This window comes from Notothenia coriiceps, unplaced genomic scaffold (assembly GCF_000735185.1).
Source record: "Notothenia coriiceps isolate Sejong01 unplaced genomic scaffold, NC01 NC01_scaffold00037244, whole genome shotgun sequence".
NCBI classification, from domain to species: domain Eukaryota; kingdom Metazoa; phylum Chordata; class Actinopteri; order Perciformes; family Nototheniidae; genus Notothenia; species Notothenia coriiceps.
Window position 1 is genome coordinate 12,784,900 of NW_011369945.1, and position 6,061 is coordinate 12,790,960.

The window sequence follows — 6,061 nt, forward strand, 5'->3', positions numbered from 1 at the left end:
TTAAACTGACCTTCACTAGAGGAGCGTGAACGTGTCATGTGGAGAGGAGGCTTCAGTAGTCTGTCTGCCACTCTGTTTAGTTGCTGCTACGTCTTACCGAGGATCGAATATAGTAAATCTGAGGTAAAGTGTGTAGCCAATGTAAGCGGTTAGAACTCAAAGTTGCGATGAGGTCTTAAAATGTATGGAAAGGGTCTTAAAAAAGGTCTTAAAAGGTATTAAATTTGACCTCAGGATTCCTGCATATACCCTGGTATGAACAACAGAATTGTACCAAAACTATGTCAAATGGCTACTGAGGGAGACTCCCCTGTGCACACTCTGTGCCCCGTGCACACACTGGAGAACTGCGCCAAATCAGCTGATCACAACGTTCGCGCGCTGTGGTCAAGCTGCTGCAGTTTTATTTACAACAAGGTGGAGCAAAACACACAGGTGCAAACTTAGGGTGTTAATGGAAGAGTTTGAAATCAGACAGAGGTGGAAGAAGTATTCAGCTCTTGTGTAGGAATTCATAATGTTACTCAAGGAAAAGTAGAAAAGTATGATCATCAAAATATAGTTAAAGTAGCGACAGTAAAAGTAGTCATTGTGCAGATTGGTCCATTTCAGAATAACATATGATATATTTTATAATGATTGATCATGAAAGTGTTCTCAAAGCTGGTAAAGGTGCAGCTAGTTTGAATGACTTTGTATACTGCAGGGTAGCTTGTGGATTTACTCCAGGTGGAACTAAAGTCTGATTCAACACTTGATTATATTTCACATCATTCATCCACATTTGTAAAGTAACTAAAGGTATTAAATACATGTAGTGGAGGAGAAGTACAAAGTAGCAAAAAAGTATCTCAAAATGTTACTTAAAGGTGGGGTAGGTAATTCACTTCAGAAACATTTTTTGTTATATTCCATGGAATGCTCTTAACATCCCGATAGCAATGAATACATTAAATGCTTTGACAATAAATACATTAAAAAATATCATCAGTGGAAGCCGTGGTACTGTAAAAAGCACGACCAATCATCTGAGCCGGCCCGGCTAAAACAACTGGATGGCCTACCTGCCTGTCAGCCTTCCATCTGTGCACAAACTTATCTCGTGCCCTCATTGGTCATGTGCCCGTTCGTGTGTGTTGGAGGAGGGGCTCTGTAAGGAAGTCTGAAGGAAGAGGCAGATTTTTTTCCGCTGCGTACTCTAAAATTCTCGCGCACTCGAGCTGGTTTCTCCAAAATGACATACCCCACCTTTGAGTACAGTACTTGAATAAGTGTACTTAGTTACTTCCCACATCTGAAATCAGATATGACTGCAAGTCATGTGATAATTTCTTCGTATTTGATCCTTCAACTTGGCCTCAGGAAATGCAAGGACTTCAAAGTTTTGGCAACAAGTTTTGGAGAAAGCAAATTGGAGGCTTAAACGGGGAAAGGGAGGTGCATCTGCAGGACCTTCATCATCTACCATGCAAGAAGCATAAATACAGGAACAGGACAGTGAGGGAGACACTGAGGAGGACAGCGAGGAAGACATGTACACCATTTACCTCTGAATTGTAGTGGGGTAGAAGTGCACAGTAGCAAATAATCAAAATCCTCAAGTAAAGTACATTTTATTTAAGAACAGTACTTGAGTAAATCTATTTAGTTACTTTTCCCCGCTGTCAGTAGCTGCAGTTCTTAGGTACTAATCAACTGCTCAGGGGAAGGAGGCTGGAGGCTGGAGGATGCTTCCTGCGTGGATAGCATCTTTAATGTCATCGAGAGAAGGTGGCGTCTCTTTTGGGAAATGAGAGGACAACAGCTGTGTCTGTGTATCCTGGCTGGACGCTCTGAGGTCACAGCGAGGTTCCTCTCACAGCTCGAGTGTGATCAAAGCATGATGGCACCTCAGAGACCTCCTGACACCTCAGAGCACCGTCCCTAGCATCTTTCTACGGTGCGTTTTTTTTATCGTCCGCTGGATCCTGGAGGCAGAGGGATCGCTGTGTGACAGGGTTTTAAAGGGCAGATGCACCCCTGAGGAACAACTGTACATCTTAGTAAGAAGAGTGCCGAGGTATCAGAGCGTCAACACAGTGACGATCACTGAGAGGAAGTATCAAACCAATGTTTTTTTTGGATGTTAACTCTGCATGCACATTCAGACAAAGGCACAAGTTTAGGAGGCACTCAGTGTGGCAAGAGTTTTTACTTTTTTGAATAACCCATTATTCTTCAAATCATTTAGATTGAGAAGCAACAATTAAGAAACCGAAAGGATATTCTTAATATTATCAGAACCAAACCAATGTTGTGCCATTTTACATTTCCGAGCTGATGGAAATGTCCTATCAGAGAGCTCTGCACAAAAAGTCATGTCAATGCAATGACAATGAGTTATTGAGATATTACAATCTGGCCCAACCAGCAGAAAGTGATTTCCATATCTAATGTTATGCTGCTAGCTTGTGTTACGCACCAAGGGGATTTTGGCCGTCGATGGTTCTACTCAGATTGGTGTGTCTCGCACCGTTGTGTATTTTCATCCGTGCCCACACCTTTTCGGCCGAAAACCCACCGATTCTACATGTTGAATCGGTGGGCAGTCGGCCAAAGGGAAGCGAAACGGAAGTGAGGGACCCAAACAAACTATTAAGAATGTGAGATTCCATTGAACTCCAGCTCTCGACACAGGTTGGGGAAAGCCCCGCGAGCTTCTCGCTGTAGAGTGGAAATGGAACACTCTATTTGTTGTTTGTTTATGTCACGCAGTCTGTTCTTCTTCTCTCGGTTATCACTCAGTCTGTCTTCTGGTTGTTGCCTCTTTTGAATGATGAATACACACTACCGCCGCCTGCTGGTAAGCAGAGTTATTGCCACTCACGCATGCGCAGTTCGTACGTGCTTCTTGGGTCGGATTTGCGGTGTGTTCCAGTGCGCGAAGTCGGCAAATACGCAGGAGAGTCCGGCGATGCAACAGTCGGTGTCGGCGTCGGCGACTTCTCAGGTGACTGGCCGGTGTATCTGGGCCTTTACTCATTCATTCACTATTTCCATGTTACTACTCTCTCTCCTCTCAATAAGTGATCGGGGGCATCACTCCCCAGCTTAACCAATCACTTCGCTCTATTCTCACAAGCCTATCATAGCGCTCCGCTAAACCTTTTAAATATGCTCTCCCCTCTGACAGCTCACATTCCAGGTGAATTGGCGCAACACACAGACGGCAAATTGACAAACTAACCTCTTAAATTCTCAAGATGTACAATTCAGAGTATTGAGACTACGACCAGCTTACAGCAGGATTTTGATCCGGGCCCGACACGCTGCCTTAGATCGCATCGACTTCCTCAAGCTGCCGCTCGGTATCCCGCAGCAGCTCACCTGCAGCAGTGGCACACGCACCGTGCAGGAATTCCAACAAAAAAAAAATATAGGCACTTCACTATACTATCATTCACGACGTGAATGAAATGTACTCCGCGCTCCAGATTGACCCTTTGTTCGTTCCAACGTGCCCCTTACTCGTCCCTCTCTCTTCCTTTTACCCTTACCCCCACTCCGACGTGGGGGACACTATGACTGGATAACATACCTCGTTTCTGGAGAAGACTGCGCGTCCGTAAGACGTTTTATAATAATTAATATGTAATAATATTAAAAATAAAAAATTTATATATAATATTTAATTAAAAAAAATACGCATACGCCTTCTTCACCTTCCTGGATTGATATGGAATGTCTATTCTAATGTGAAATGGGGACTGAACCCTTGATTTCTATCGTATGTATACATGGGCCTTTAAAGAGTCACTTAAACAACGTTTGGACGGAAGAACGGCCGGACGGACTGCGGAACAACCAATGTATCTCCACTCCGCGTCCTCTACACCACTTCGGAAAACGTCGCTCCTACATTGCCAGGCAATTTGCACTTCCCGGCCTCGCGGCGTAAACTCTCATGGACTTACGCCACAACAAGGAGGAGCTTTCCCGGGCCGGACTTCCCGCACGCAGTTAACAAACGACTTCACGGTCCTACCGTTCCCCACCAACTAGCTCGGTAATGGGCCCCCCGCCCGACGAAGGGCATTACCACTTCGAATCTCGGCTCGGCTCCTCCAAGTAACCCCGGGGCGAAGGAAAAAAGGAGGGGTCGCAGCCTCGCCGCTCCAACGCCCGGACCTTCGACGACCGAGCTCGACCCTTGCGGCGAACATCAAAACTTAGGCGCTCGACGTCTCGACACTTCTTTATGTCCCTACCCCGACCCATTCAGGGTAACGGACGATGCGACGCAACCCTTTTTCCCTCNAGATTAATCTTCTTTTGGGCCATCAGTATGGTGTATGTGTGAAACTGTGGGTTTTCTCCGGAAGTTTTTCCTTGTACGATGTGAGTGTCTAAGGATAGAGGGTGTCGTTTTTTCTCATACTGATATTCTGAACAATCTGTGCTATTGCATTAGCTGCAAAGTGTCTCTATACTGTAGGCTATTTTTATTATATGTACAGTACTTTGGCTCTTCCAAAAATCGTTTATAAATGTGCTATATAAATAAAACTTGATTTGATTTGATTTGATTTGGTAAAAATACATATACACGTGTGTGTTCTTGGTAATAAATGAACATCTCAACCATTGGTGGATGTACATATTTGGTATGCGTGTGTAGAACAAAAAATACATTAAAGCAGTATGTCTGTGTGTTATTGTCTCACATTGGACTGACCACCAGATGTGGTGCTGCCTGAAGATTATGCCAACAATTCAACAAGCCTGGTTTAGACATTTAAAGTAGCCACCTACACGTGAAGCCTGTAGAAACTGAGAAACTGATCACAATCTGCAACCCAACTGTAGTGGAAAAAAAGGTGTCTTCCTGCCTGGTAGATTCACTCTGACACTTCTCTGCACAGTTACATTACAGTGAACTAAACAGCAGAAAACATTGGAAGTTATTTACGCACTTGGGATGAAAAGGGGCCAATGACCTCTGACCTAATCATGTTCTTGACACTTTTTTATTTAACATAAATAAACTAAAATGCAGATTTTTTCCTTTGTGTGCAATGGTCCTGTCATTTATATTTGTTTCAAAACGTCAGACAGATGTATGCTGGTGGGACAAAATCTCAAATTATGTTTTAACAGAAACAACCCTACAACCAGTCACATGTTTTTTAAATATATATCTGTTCAAAATGATATATTCTTGTCTATCAGAAATCAGGTTCCTATCCAAATGAAGCTAAAACCAAAGATGATTTAATGTGAAGCCATGTCTCTACAAAGCGTTACATGTGTCAAACCTCCATAAACTACAAGTTCTTATGTAAACAACTTTAAAGCCAGCGGCTGTTTTACTCTCAGCAGGTGTCAGTGCTACATGGAGAGGAAAATGATCTTATACTGACTGACAACAAAATACATCTCCTTCTTAACCCAGTTAAAAACTGATAGGCCTTTCTATTCTTAAAATTTGTCAAAAATAATCTGTCAACATGAGAGATTATTCCTTTCATAATTCTTGAGAAATAAGTGCTAAATTAAACAGGTTGATTCAAATTATTTCACCTCTTATTCACATACTTTGCTTGCTGATAGATGCTATAGTTTAGAGGCTTATAGTTGCTTTGAGTTTCACTAAAAACTTAACAAGCTGCAATATTTTGAGGTTGTTTTTATAAAAACAAACCTACATTCTACATGTATATTAGGGCTGAACGATTAATCGATTTTAAATTGAAATGATGCAATTATCAAATCGCAAAGCCTGCGATTTCTTTTTCTTTTTTCCTTCTTGTGTGTCAGTCATCCACACCAATCAGAAGTGCTGTGCTCCACATGTACCAGTCATTGTTAACCAATCAGAAGTGGCCCATGATAGAAGGTGATAGACAGATTGATCCAATCACCTGCCAAGTATTTTTGAAAGTGCCTGCCCTTTCCAAATGGCTTCCAATGGAGCTCTCCTAGATGGTTTGGTGAAACAAACCATCTGAGTCAGGTTAGTAATGCTCCCTCACATGTTTTACATCTATTACAGGGTGAATCTTAACTGAGACTGCCAAGGCAC

At 42.7% G+C, this 6,061-nt stretch overlaps 2 protein-coding genes across 6 annotated transcripts in view; one reads left to right on the forward strand and one right to left on the reverse strand.

The window, feature by feature from the left end:
• The window catches only part of LOC104965314 (protein kinase C beta type-like), a 469,227-nt gene that overhangs the window by 333,366 nt on the left and 129,800 nt on the right, over positions 1-6,061 (forward strand). The gene's annotated exons all lie outside the window — the stretch shown is intronic.
• The window catches only part of lmo3 (LIM domain only 3), a 224,206-nt gene that overhangs the window by 211,472 nt on the left and 6,673 nt on the right, over positions 1-6,061 (reverse strand). The gene's annotated exons all lie outside the window — the stretch shown is intronic.